The following is a 15502-nucleotide window of genomic DNA, read 5'->3' as shown; positions in this document are numbered from 1 at the left end:
CCCGAATGCTGTTCCAGATTCTAGAATCCAAGTCCAGAAACCAGATACAGAGTCCAGGTTCTGAAATAACGTTCAGGAGTCAAGTCCAGAACTTCGGACTCTAGAACCAAAATCCAAGTTCAAAATCCGGTTCTCAATTCACGCCCTTATTCTGAATAACGATTTTACGATCGTATTTCATTTGTATTCCAAATAACGCTAGCAAAATCAAAGGTAGCTAGGATTCGATCGAACCACATTCGATCGAAAAATCAGTACGTCGTTATTCAGAATAAGGGTTTCAGAATCCAGGTCTGAAATTTATATACAAAATCCAATTCCAGAACAGATTAGAATTCATGTCCAGAATTCAGGTACCGAAACCAGATCCAGATTTATTTTTAAGATCTAGAATTCAAGTCCAGAATTCAGAATTCTGGTCCAAAATTCAAGTCCACTCACTTGTATTCATGTATTGAACGATATATGAATGTTATGGATAGTACTTGCAGAAAAATCAAGCTTCTTTGCAAATTTCATTATTGATATATCCGACTGAGATCATTGCGACCATACACGATAGCTTTTCGCAATTGCTTTTCTTTCTACGCCAGCTTCAATCTAAAAAGCTGATCGAATATCGAAATCCATCTTCATATACAGTTTCCATGAATAGTTTGTTTGCCACTTTGTTCGATTTTTTGGAATCTATGGCTTTCGATTTTGCCCCCGGTTTAGTCTTTCTGGTTGTCGATGAAAGTTCTCCAGACCATTTTATAACGTTGGCTACTGTTTAATTGTGCATTCAATAATTTCATCCACTCGTCTGACGGGTGAGTAGTTCGGATTTTCGTGTTGCGTGGACAAGATTTTGATACGTTGCTCCTTTTGTTTTGATACTGTTTTTTCACAACTAAATAGTGGATTGCGAATCAAATAGTTAGCGTACGGGTAGTGTTTTGCTATTTTAAACAAAATAAAAACAATTGCATCAAGTTGAAGTTGACCAATTTTTGATTGTTACTCAGTTTATTCACCGTGCTTACAGTTTGAGTCACTGACTACATTTCAGACTGGGAAGAAGGTTTCACATATAATACTACATGATTCCATTAAATTTTGGGACTCACACAAATCCAGTGAATGTGATATAAAACACATAAAAATATGTAACGGTTGAATTTGATCAGAATCTAACGGGGAAAACAGATTGTAAACAATGACATGCGAATTAGAGATGGTCGGGTATCGGGTATTTTACCCGAAATCCGACCCGTACCCGTACCCGACGGGTTTTTGGTCGGGTACGGGTAAAAAATTTTATTTTCAATCGGGTACGGGTCGGGTACGGGTAAAAAATTTTACTGCTCACTCGGGTACGGGTCGGGTACGGGTAAAAAAATTTATCGCTCACTCGGGTACGGGTCGGGTACGGGTAAATTTTTTTTTCGGATCGATTACCCGACCATTTGTACTTCACATAAATATGTTTACACGTTGACGAGATTTTTTCATTGCAAACAGTTTAATAATCAATTTGATTCAAGGGGTTTTGACATTCCCGCCTAGGACCAGACCTGTCAAACGGCATCTTTTTCCAGAAAAAAACATTTTTTTCTTCATGAAAAGTTATGTGAATATTTCCCGCCCTACTTTGTTTATAACATATTTAATAAGACACACTGCCTTAGCTCTATGATGTTGCGGTCGGAATCTACTTTTCACGTAGGTTTTAATGGACTGCCATTTTAAAGCTGTTTAATGCACAATCCAGTGAAAATTATTTAATTCATATACTGCCCATACTCGCATATCAGTCTCATATCGATTTTCGCCAATTTTGAGTTAGCTTGAGGAATGGAGTCATTCCTCAATATACTCTCAGAAATTGCAATGAAAATTGAGGGTTTGTTCAGTAAAATATAAAAAATATCAACTCATTTCTGTGTCCCATATGCTAAATATCAGCATATCAGTCCCATTCAGTGCAAAATTTCAATAATTTCATTTGTTGCAATATTGGAACAGCAAAGGTGTATTACCGATATTTCATGTAATAATACCAAGATTTTGCATTAGGGAGCAAAGCAAAGTCTTGGCATTACATTCCTTTCGTGGAATTTGGCCTTTCTGTTTCAACAGACTTCGCAGCCGATTCTTAGCGTACAGAATCATTGCATGGCTAGTACTATGAATCCTACTGACACTAAGAATCCTTCCAGGTCGGGGCTCGAACATACGACAGCTGGCTTGTAAGACTTGCATTGAAGCGCCAACCCGGGACCAGCATTAGGGAGCACAATAAATAAAAAAATTCGGAAATAAACTTTTGATCGTCTTTTTCTCAGCATGCCGATTTCCCATATGGGACTGATATGCAAGTATGGGCAGTATATAAAATGTAGTGTAGTACTCATATCACATTCAGATACCAGAAAACTGTTATTTTAAATATTGGTTAGAGATTTTCAAAATTTTCATAAAAATCATTGGGATTCTTACCATAAAAACATGAACATTTATTTCAGAAAATCTACATAGAAGTTCTTATTATTCTGCACTTCTGGGTGGTGTCACCTCACTTTAAATGACACCGATTGATGGCACAGCAAGTTGGGCTATATTGCTAGTTAATTTTCGTTTCATTTCACTGGATTACAAGTGAAAATCTCGATGCGTGACAACGTGGTCGCAAAAGTAAGGGTGAAAATCTTTTCTCGTGAAATACTCAAATTTTCACCGTGTTCACTCGTTGAGGGTTCCACCGGTTCAATGGCTGTAAAAACCACCAGCTACCGATAACATCGTGGGTGTGGGTTTGTGAGGTTTACAAAACGGGCATAGTTGACAGATTAATTTAAATCAAAATCATAATTAATTTTGCTTTGTAGTAAAAAATTGTAACCAAAAAAATTTCCTACGAATGTTCAAACTACTTACACTCGAAGGACTCACCGTTCACCATGTTCAAAATTGAATTTTTCACACCGGGAATACACGTACATTGTTTGATTCTTTGGTCGAACTGATAACACACTTTCATTTTAGGGGATGTTCACATAACATTCATTTTCGTCACGAATAATATTCAATTTGACATTTTGAACTATTTTACGTGATTTTTCAAGTGATTCGAATGTGAATTTTTATGTGTGTCAAGATAACGAGCACGCTTACTTATAGTTCTAAAGAATTGGATCAAAAGTCGCACTGTTTCGTAAAAACCATACCTACCCAAAATTGAGTACAACGGGTATTACGACATATTGGGTAAATATGCTTTTTGAAAAATTTGAGTAGATATTACTCGCTTTTGTTGACATTTGTAAATGAGTGTAAAGTACCAAAGACATTGGAAATCTACAGGGTCCGCCATCTAACATTTATTTTTGAGCTAGCGGTTATTTCGACATTGGTAACCTAAATGTCACTTCTGATTTGACAGAAACTTAGTTGTATCCTTCCGCTGAACGAAAATGGTTGTGTATACGCTTGAGGACCGCGTGAAAATAGTGCAGTTTTACTTTCAAAATCATGGTAATGTTGCGAAATGTGTGCAAAAAAATCATCTTCTCGGATGAGGCACATTTTCATCTCGGCGGGTATGTTTACCGGCTGCTCGGCCATCCATGGAAGTTGACCATCAATGTTAACTTCCCTCTCTGAGCAGCCTAGATAGCCGTGTAGTGTCGGTAGCGGTTTCCCAACTGCTAAGAATAACGCTACGGTCCACCTGTACCGGTGGTATAAGTCCACCAAACAGGTAAGCCGTGTGGCATCCGGCGGAATTATTTTTTACCAAGAATTGATCCACTGGTTTCCTATTCCATGTCGTAAAAGGCCACAAAAATAGGAACTCCTAAGTCAAGGTGTATTTCCGTGCCGATGGCTGAATGGCTGCAGGAGGTTAAACATTGCAGTCGTGAACGGAATATCTTGGGTTTTTCCCTTACTGGATACACGCAATGCTTAGCAATCAACTTCTTTGATCATCGCTTCGGCAGGCCAGAGATTAGAAAGCTGAGTGTCTGTGGGTGTCCTCAAGGTGGTGTACTATCCCCACTTTTATGGAACCTAGTCGCTGATAGTTTGTTAAGGAAACTTAATAACCTTGGATTTCCGACTTATGGTTTTGCCGACGATTATCATATATTGATGACCGGTATAAGCATTAACACTCTCTTTGATTTAATGCAGCAAGCCCTGCGATCTGTTGAACAATGGTGTTGTCAGGTTTGGATTATCTGTAAATCCGGGCAAAACATCAATGGTGCTTTTCACTCATCGTAGGATAATTACAGGAGCTCGTCCGTTGCAGTTCTTTGGTTCAGGGGTCACTGTGGTCGATCAAGTTAAATACGTCGGGGTTATTCTTGACTCAAAACTGAATTGGTCTGCTTACATTGATTTCAGGATTAAAAGAGCTTGCATGGCTTTCGGCCAATGCAGACGAGCTTTTGGAAAATCATGGGGACTCAAACCCAGATATATTCATTGGATCTACACAACTATCGTTAGACCAATTTTAGCATATGGATGTCTTGTATGGTGGCAGAAAGGAGAAGTCGCGACAGTTCAGTCAAAGCTAAATCATCTCCAAAGGATGGTCCTAATGGCGATGACAGGAGCATTCACGACAACTCCTACTGCTGCTCTAGAGGCGCTACTGTGCATTAAACCACTACATGTGTTCCTAAAACAAGAAGCATTATCTTGTGCATACCGTCTTAGGGTTACAGGGCTTTGGAACAGTAACCCATTAGAATATGCTACCAGTCACACTCGCTTGTGGTCTCAAATGGTTCCGTGGGATGAGTATTTACTCGCTCCTAGTGACCTAACTCTCACATGCAGTTTTCCTTTTAAAACATTCAATGTGAGCTATCCTCTTCGTTAGGAATGATTGTCTGGTTGTCTGGAACGACAACTTGATGAACACATAGTTTGTTTTACGGACGGTTCTCTGTTGAATGGTCGTGCTGGTGCTGGTATCTACTGTCGTGAAATAGGCTGGAGCAGTCTCATTCACTTGGTAGATACTGTACTGTGTTCCAAGCAGAAATCTACGCAATTCTGTGTGGAGTACAATCGGCACCTCAGCAGAGGATCTGTGGTAAACGTATTTATTTTTGTTCCGACAGTCAGGCAGCCTTAAAAGCACTCAGTTCGAATGACTCACGGTCGAATCTAGTGATCGCATGTCGAACTCAAATTGAAGACCTCAGCATTTCAAATGCTGTTTACTTCATATGGGTACCCGGCCATTCTGGTATTACTGGAAATGAATGGGCTGATGAGTTGGCTAGAGCTGGTGCAACGAATGATTTCGTTGGTCCTGAACCAGCTTTACCACTTTCAACTAGTTGGATAAAGCACAAGATACGTTCTTGGGCTGCATCCAAACATGCCAGCTACTGGCGCAGCTTGCAAACTTGCGCTCAGACAAAAGCATTTCTACCAGATTTAAATCTGAAAATGTCGAAGTGTCTACTGCATTTCTCCAAGCATCATTGCAGTATTCTGGTCAGAGCTCTGACTGGACATTGCAAACTCAATTATCACATGGCTACTATTCAACGTGCTGAGTATTATTCGTGTGATTTGTGTGAATACGATTATGGTACTTCATATCATCTGATATGTAACTGTCCCGCATTGACGCAGCTACGTATCCGGGTTTTTGGTTCTCCATACATGGTTGAGTCTGTGTATGCGGAGCTAAAATTGAAGGATATTCTCTCGTTTCTCACCCAATGTGGTAAGGAGCTATAGTCAGAAGGGTTCATCGTTATTCTTGGAGTGAATGAATCCCTTCTGTATTCACCTTAAATAGGGTTTGGCAGATTGTTTGGCATCCTCTGGGGGGTAGCGCATTTACTTCTGCTCGTACATACTGCGAGTCGTTCTGCATTCTTCCGGGAGTGCAGAATGGTGTCGCTTTTGTAAGATCTCTAAATCCTCTCGGGGGTTGGAGGTTTTATTAACAGCAGACTGTTCGGGACCTCGTAGAGGTTCAGAATTTCCTTCTGCTTCCACTAAATGTGATCCTCAGCAGATTGTTCAGCATCCCTTAGGGGTGCAGAATTTACTTCTGCTTTTATGTGTTTTTGTGTCGTCAATTTTTCCCATCCTCCTAGTCCAACCCTTACCATTTCCTTTCAATCCTTCCCTCTTATATATCGGGAAAATGATGCTAAAAACAAATTGATGGCAAGGCACAAATCTCCAAATATCAAGGGGAACGTGCCATTTGAGCCAATTTGTTCTGATTCCTGATTCCTTAAATGTCACTTCTGATTTGACAGAAACTTAGTTGTATCCTTCCGCTGAACGAAAATGGTTGTGTATACGCTTGAGGACCGCGTGAAAATAGTGCAGTTTTACTTTCAAAATCATGGTAATGTTGCGAAATGTGTGCAAAAAAATCATCTTCTCGGATGAGGCACATTTTCATCTCGGCGGGTATGTTAATAAGCAAAATTGTCGCATCTGGGGACGGAAAATCCGCACGTCATCATGGAGAAGCCGATCTCAGAGAGTGACGGTTTGGTGCGGATTTTTGTCTGGCGGTATCATTGGGCCTTTTTTCTAAGAAAATGAGGCAGGAGCCGCCGCCACGGTCAATGGCGAGCGGTACCGCGTCATCATTAGCGATTGGTTCTTCCCGTTACTTGAAGAGGAAGACTTGGACACCTTTTGATTCCAACAAGACGGCGCTCCGTGCCACACAGCCAACGCTACGATCGATCATCTGTGCACAGTCTTCGGAGATCGAATTATCAGTCGAAATTCGGATGTCGTTTGGCCGCCTCGGAGCTGTGATTTGACACCGTTAGACTATTATCTTTGAGCGGCTGTCAAAGATAAGTGTTATGTGGACAAGCCATAGACAATTCAAGCCTTGAAGGATAACATTCGTGCATCCATAGCTGAAATAAAGCTGCATACAATCGAAAATGTATTAAAAAGCTGGACCGACCGTATGGCGTACTGCAAGGCCAGCCGAGGCAGCCATTTGAATGAAATTATATTCCACAATTACCCGGAAGGACTGTACTTTAATATGAAAAAATAAATTTTGAATTCGGATGAACCGTTTGTTTTTTTATGCATGTTTAAAAAAAGTTTCATTACATTATTCATGCTTCACAGTGTATTTATATGTTTAAAAGTAAACAATCATTTTAATGTATTTTTCTTACCAACTAGAGCCTGATACGGCTCGATATCTAAAACACTTTATTTTTTCCATACTGAATTTCGGTAAAATTTTCTCTACTCATTCGGGTCTGGTACGGGTACAGGTAATTTTTAATCGGGTACGGGTCGGGTACGGGTAAATTTTTTTATTTTTTTTCGGGTACGGGTCGGGTACGGGTAATTTTTATTTATTATTGATCGGGTACGGGTCGGGTACGGGTAATTTTTTTAATTTTCAATCGGGTACGGGTCGGGTACGGGTAAATTTTTTTGCTGACCACTCGGGTATGGGTCGGGTTCGGGTATAAGAATTTCTATACCCGACCATCTCTAATGCGAATGCAACTATGTAATGGAAACCGCGAGAAATTTGCTCAAAACAGCTCTACGTTTCAACAAGACTTGTAATGTTAAAACGGTATTTTGGGTGCTGTCATTCAACGAGCATTATTCGTTTTTCTGGTTATCTTTCTACTCGATGGAAAATGAACGAATTCAATTGTTTCACTTTGAAGCACCAAAAATCATTCAGTTCAAACAATAAGCTGTCTCCATTTTTTCCAGTAATGCTACGTTATACACCCACTCTGTTCGATAACGGAGCCACCGGCACTTATGTTTCCGTAATACACATTTTCCTCCTCCAATGCATCCATAATATGAGATCATTTCGGTTGAAAACTGCCCCGATTATCGAGGTGCGTGCGTCGGAAAATTGACACCGGAGCAAAGGTAATGGTTCGATAATTGCCGCTGAAGTCATCGAAATATGATACATTATCTGCCGGTTGTCGATTGAGTAAAGCGCTGGTAAAATGTGTGTGCACTGGCTCTGCTTACCCATCCGGATTGCATCGAATTCAACCTGATGGAAGTTGATACGAGCTTGAACCGTTCGGTGGGTGACGGCTGCTGCTTGTGCAATTGCATAAGTGAACTCGTAATGCACCGAATTGATTTGATTTGTTTGAAGTCGGCTTAAATTTTCGCTTCGATTGAACCGAATCGTGCATTCCGAAATCCGATTCCGATTCGGATAACAGATGCAACCCGATCTATGATAAATGCAGTCTCTCTGGCCTAACTCCAAATGACACATTGTAGCACCTCGCAAGGCAGCCTGCAATCGGCCCCGAAACAGATTGATGTCAATTGGTTCGAAAGAACCTGAGCTCGCCAATGCAACCTGATGGCAGCTGGCGGTAGGGACCCGTAGAGCCCTGGCAAGTTGTTATTTGATCTGATTGATGCATGAAATATTGCTGATGTTGATATTATTTCATTTCGATGCAGTTTGTATATATTTATGTTTAGCTACGTTTACCACCGCTCGTTGGCATGGTTGTTGCAACGCCAAATAAGAGTTGTAAATTGAAATTAAAATTGGCAAATCAGTGTCTCTGGTAGCTGGTAGTGCACCGGGTGCCGATCAAAGATCCAAATTACCACAAATCCGACGACGAAGCTGGATGGGGACTGTATGGTGCCCAGGAGTAATTTGAATTTACAAGTTAGTACCATTTAAGGAGAAGCGAGAAATTTGCTGGCCCACCGTGTGGTCAGTCAGGTGTATTTGTAATAGAATAAATAGCTATTATTATGACAGTTGAATTGAGGTTAAATAAAAAATCAGACTAAAAATGTCGTAATTGTATGGAATTTAGCAAAGTGGCAAAAAATTAGAGTTTAACTAGAATTAGTTTAATTAGAACTCTTTTTATTGTACTAAATTTTAATCTAAATATTGAAAAAAAAACAGAAGAATTTTACAAAATAAGGAACAGTATTCAAGAACATAGCTTTCATTGGTAGCGGCACTCGGAAACTTACGTAATCACTTTGGTCAGTAGTCAACTGTCGAAACCGACAAATTCTATGCAAACTGATGCACAGTTTTACTCCGATTTTTCCGCACTCAATATCTTAGCCGGAAGTCAAATCCACACAGTAAAAAAATGAAATTCACAAGTTACTTAATTACACATGTCAAACAGACCCAGAGCACGTAAAACAAAAAGTTTCAACATGTAAAAATCCAACAAAATGCATGAATCTTGTATATAATCAGCTGTAAAAAAAAAACAATCGACAATCGTCAAAACATGCTAATTGCTATAATTTAAGGCCCATTTTTTCTCATTTTTCCATTTTACACGCTGAATTGTACTCAAGTTTGTACACAAGCGAAGTGTACACGTTTGAACATCGTGTTTCAAACTCGTTCACAAACCTGGGAAAAGATCACTTTTGTATCTCAAAGTCAAAGCAAAGTCTTGGCATTACATTCCTTTTGTGGAATTTGGCCTTTCCGTTTCAACAGACTTCGCAGCCGATTCTTAGCGTACAGAATCATTGCATGGCTAGTACTACGAACCTACTGACACTATGAACCCTTTCAGGTCGGGGCTCGAACATATGACAACTGGCTTGTAAGACCAGCGCCGTATGCATTGAACCGCCAACCCAGGCTCACTGTGTACAATGATCCGAAGTGTTTTGCAAACCAACAACAAATTCAATTTTTTAAACCAAACATCTCAATGATAGAAATTAACATTATTAAGTTTGAAATAAGAGTTAAAATATCAAAAATCATAACAAATTTTGCATGAGAAAAAATATTAAATTCTGCCATTGTAATATCGAAGCTAGAACAACATATTTATTGCAGAGGAAATTTTCAGTTATTTGATATTCTAGTATTCAGAATAGAATAATATCAAAAGCATTTCTCTCTCTCTCTCTCTCTCTCTCTCTCTCTCTCTCTGATTCTGCAATTTGTTCAATTGTATTCTATTTGAAGAGCTTTTAGATCAATTCTAAAGACTGTCCCAGAAAGTATGAACGCACTTTGATTTCGATGTAAATAATTCACAAGTGTTAGATATTCAAATTTTATTCGATATACTGATAATATTAGACTACAACAACAAAATATTATTCTCAACATTTGCTACTTAGCCATTGTAGACTAGCTGGCGCACCTTCTTGCGAACGTTCCTCATTAAATTTCGTACAGACTTCTTGGCGACAAGTTTTGACACTTTTTTCCAATCTTTTTCGAACTGTTGAATGGTTTCGGCTGCCGAGACATATTTCCTAAGATGTGCCTTCGTGAATGCCCAAAATTCCTCAATTGGTCGAAATTGTGGGCAATTTGGTGGATTCTTGTCTTTTAGGACGAAAGTGACATTTTTGGTAGTATATCATTCTACCGTTGATTTCGAGAAGAGGCAAGAAGCAAGATCTGACCAGAAGACAACAGGATCCTTGTGGCTTCGAATCAAGGGTAGAAGTCGTTTTTGTAAACATTCCTTGATGTATATTTCGCTGTTCATTGAAGCAGTGGTGATGAAGGGTTTCGAAATCTTACCGCAGCTGCAAATTGCTTGCCAGACCATAGCTTTCTTACCAAATTTTTCGACTTCAAATCGATGTCTCGGACTGGTTTAACACTTGCCCTTCTCGCTTTTCCTCTTACTCCTTCCATTTTTGCTATCTGTCTCGGTGACAGTCCTCGTTCTGTGCACCATTTGTACACAATTTTTCGACGTTGTTCTGCTGACAGTCCACGCATTTAGAAACAAACTAATGAAAACGAATAAACAACTGCACAAGTGGTTAGAGAGGAGTGTAAACAACAGAACGCAGCCATGAAAATTGACAGATTCTGAACCATTGCGAAATGGCAGCGGTTTTTGGTTGCGTTCATACTTTCTGGGACAGTCTTTAGCTGACGAAATTGGAATTCCTCATTATAAACGAAATAAGATATAGTAACTAATTTTGATGCTTAACAGGTATTGTACAATTTCTTGATTCCTTTGATGAAATTTCAAAAAAATATCAAGTATCATTATGACAGCACAGAAACATCAAAACAAAATATGAAGGTGAAATTTGTTATTCTTTTGATCTTTATTTGATATTTTGTGAAATTAGAAACATATAGAAGAAACATAAATCTATAAAAATAGATGCACATAAATGGAGCGTCGCAGTTCACGCAAATTCACGTGGAAGAACATTTAATATTGTGTCTAAAACTCCATGACATAAAATTCGTTGAAATAAAAAAATAATACTATAGCAACCACCGCGACTTGAACCGAGAATCATTGGATCGCAAGTACGTCTGTTAATCGACTGAGCCGCAGAAGTATACATCTGTTTGGCTGGTAAGTAGTGCATTTAATTTCATACAGTCGCACCTGCTAGCAGAATGCAAGTTACAGTCGAAACCAGTAAAATTCAAGCTTATCTAACATTAAGTCATTACAAATGAAATTTTCCGTCGTTTGACAAATTAGGTCTTTATGAATTACATCGTATGAGGAATTAAGTCACCTGTATTATTCAAATTTTTTTGGTGTGTGCCTTTCTGATGTTACTCATACTCTTACATATATTACAATGATATTCTCCCAAATACCTTTCCTTGATTCTTCAGATAAAAAAAACACACAAGACCAAAAAATTTAAATAATTTAGAAATCAGCTTCAAAGGGTTCTAAGATTGAAATTTGTGTCTTCATTGATATAACTGTTCGAACTTTTCAACCATCACCCCGGTTATTCTGAAATTCCGACTTGAAGATTATTTTGACCCTTTATTTCCGGTACATTTCTAACCGGAATCTAGTTACCGATATAGCCGAAGTTGGTTTGTGTGATCAATTTCTATTACGTTACTTGAATCGTCGCTTGAACCGATAGTTAAAGTTCAGCAGTTTTGTATGCGACCAGAAAACCATTCACTTCAATCTAAGTATGTGTAAAACGGTCAAGCCTAACCCTTGTGTACAATTCTTTGTGCACGATGTTCAGTGTTGGGTGCAAGCCCGTATGCAAGTTTAAAATAAGCTCGTTGTACAGAAGCTCAACGCGATGCATGATTTCTTGAAGACTGGTGTGTGGTATTCCCAAGCGCTCTCGTGAGCTATGTTGGTAAGCGTGTATGTTACGAAGGTTCCCTGGTATGCGTGAACCGATTCATAAGTCATTTTGTTATTTTTCGAAAGGTGACGTTTATGCGAAGATTTTAAGGTTTGTGGGTGAACAAATTATATTTATGTTTCATTTTTATGCATTTAAGGAATAACTACAGTACTTTCTGTGAACATGAAAAGACTATTTATTTGAATTGAATATGATATTATTGCCCTACGAGGTATGCAGGGGTCCGCTATTCTCATAACTATTACTGTAATATTCTAAAAACAAAACATTTCATTGAATCTTGAGCAATAGTTCCTTCTGGGGTAGGCTAATATAACCTACAAACCGAAATAGTTTGTGACTAAATTTAGTAGATTCTTCGCCGATCTAAATGACGATGTGAAATTTTAGGCGCACTTCACCCTCTATTTTCGGAACTGGAAGTCGAATCAGAATGAAAGTCAATAGCAGTCTATGGGACCGTTTCATTTGAGTCTAAAATTGTGAAAACCGATTAAGCCATTTCTGCGGGAATGAAGTGAGTTCCGTTTAGAAGTTTTAACCTCCATTTCCGAAATCGGAAACTGAGAACCGGTATAGCCGAAATCAGTTGGTTTGGCCAGCCACTAATGAAATCTTCGCATTGAAACAGTCTTGAGTCAGAAAACGTTTTGACATTTCAAACATACATCACCCTGTTATGCCGGATCCGGATGAAATTCAATAATGGTCTATAATACCGTTTTCGTATATTGATCAGAGCAGCCCGAAAGCTGACCCAGAGTCACCCAAACAACGTTTGATATGTTTGTTTTAGCAACCTGAGGTCGCTCTAGATCGGAAATCAATCGCGTAGTTTCGCTCTGAAAGTTTTCTCGGGTCGCACCACGCATCCATGCGAGTTTGTTTATTTTTGCTTTTTTTCATGAGTTGTTGTTTAGGGCGCGTACCACGTGTTCATTTTACTCGGAGTCAGAGTCGCCTGCCTCTAGGTTCAAAAACGAAAACGGTATAAGATCTTTCATTTGAACCTAAGTTTATGAAAACCGGATTTAGTAATCTTAGAATATGAAGTAGGCTCTGTTTTGGAAATTTTGACCACTATATCTGATACTTCCGGATCCGGCAACTGAGAACCGATATATTCAAAAGCTATGTAGTTCAACAACCAAAAATCGTATCCAAATAAGGTTAGGTAGTGTTTTATGTGATCATAAATACGTTTATTTCTTAAGGCAGTTTACATAAGTTTTTCTTCGCCGTAGCATCACTTTTACATAATATTCTTATCCTAATTTAATTCTAACATAGTCACAACGTTTTGCATTTATTAAAACATATTCTCTTATTACTTAAATATCATCTTAGGTAACTCGTCATTAATTATGAAATCTACTCGGAAATATTATTTGAACCAAACGATTAACTTCTATAAATTATAAAATAAGCTGTTATTTTCAGACATTTTGTTAATAATTTCATAAACTGTTTCGAGTTTGTTTGTATCATTACATTATTTTTATTCTAATTTAGCTATTGGTTGAACTCATGGACGCAGCTGGGATCAGAACTAAGTCTTGAAAGGGGCCTTTATTAAATTGAAACTCCAGTTTTCTTTATGAAATGATAAATAAGTTTCATGTATGAAAGGTCACGACAAGCAAGAATGTCTCGAACTGGGATATTGGATAGTCTACCTTGGGTACGCAAAGAATTTATTAGTTGAGATCTGACATCACGATACTCCACGCATGTCCAAACGACATGATCAATATCTCGATAACCTTCGCCACAAGCACAATGATTAGTCTCGGAGAGCCCAATTCGAAGGAGATGTGCATCTAACGTGTAGTGATTGGACATGAGTCTGGACATCACACGAATGAAATCTCTACTCACATCCAGTCCCCTGAACCATGCCTTTGTCGATATTTTCGGAATAATTGAGTGCATCCACCGACCCAGATCATCTTTATCCCAAGAAGCTTGCCAGCTGGCAAGTGTTCTTTGGCGAGACGAGCTATAGAATTCGTTGAAAGCAATTGGTCTCTCATAAATTTCACCCTCAATAGCACCACGTTTGGCTAAAATATCGGCTCTTTCATTGCCAGGAATGGAGCAATGAGCCGGGACCCAGACTATAGTGATTAGATAATTATTGTTCAATATGTCGTTCAGGCACTGTTTTATTTTGCCCAGGAAAAACGGTTCAGTCTTGCCAGTCATGTTTGAGCGAATGGCTTCAATTGCACTCAGACTATCTGTGAAGAGGAAATAATGGTTTGGAATTAATGTGACGATTACACTCAAACTATAATGAACTGCTGCTAGCTCTGCTATATAAACAGATGCAGGTTCTTGAAGCCTAAATGAGGCCGAAACATTATTGTTGAACATACCAAACCCTGTCGCTTCTTCAATTCGCGATCCGTCCGTGTAAAACATTTTCTCAGAGTCAATATGCCTGAACTTACTTGAAAATATTTTTGGGATTTCCGTCGAACGTAGATGATCCGGGATTCCACGCACTTCGCGCTGCATGGATGTATCGAAAAATAAAGTTGAGTCAGGGACATTTAGGAGGCTGACACGGATAGGAATATATCTTGAAGGGTTGATTTCCTGTGACATATGGTTAAAATATACTGTCATGAATTTTGTTTGAGATCGAAGCTCGACTAGTCGTTCGAAATTATTAATTACCATGGGATTCAGCACCTCACATCTTATTAGCAGGCGTGATGAAAGCTCCCAAAATCGATCTTTTAATGGAAGAACTCCCGCCAGAACTTCAAGACTCATTGTATGTGTCGAATGCATGCACCCTAAAGCAATTCGCAAACAACGATACTGAATTCGCTCCAGTTTGATAATATGAGAGTTTGCAGCGGAACGAAAGCAAACGCATCCATATTCCATCACTGAAAGTATCGTTGTCTGTACAATTTTATTAGATCTTCCGGATGAGCACCCCACCAAGATCCTGTTATTGTTCGAAGAAAATTTACTCTTTGCTGGCATTTTGTTATCAGAAACCTAATGTGTCCTCCCCACGTGCATTTGGAATCGAACCACACCCCGAGGTATTTAAAAGTTAAAACCTGTTGGATCATTCTTCCCATCATATGGAGCTGAAGCTGCGCGGGATCATGCTTTCTTGAAAAGACGACTAACTCTGTTTTCTCCGCAGAGAATTCGATACCAAGATGAACAGCCCAAACGGACAAGTTATCTAAGGTATCTTGCAATGGTTTATGCAGATCAATAGCTTTGGGCCCAGTAACTGAAACCACGCCATCATCTGCCAATTGTCTTAGTGTACATGGGGTTACTAGACAGCTGTCAATGTCATTCACGTAAAAATTATAGAGGAGCGGACTGAGGC

The sequence above is a fragment of the Malaya genurostris genome, chromosome 2, assembly GCF_030247185.1.
Source record: "Malaya genurostris strain Urasoe2022 chromosome 2, Malgen_1.1, whole genome shotgun sequence".
Taxonomy (NCBI): domain Eukaryota; kingdom Metazoa; phylum Arthropoda; class Insecta; order Diptera; family Culicidae; genus Malaya; species Malaya genurostris.
The sequence above is the reverse complement of the archived record's forward strand: the minus strand, read 5'-3'. Positions refer to the sequence as shown.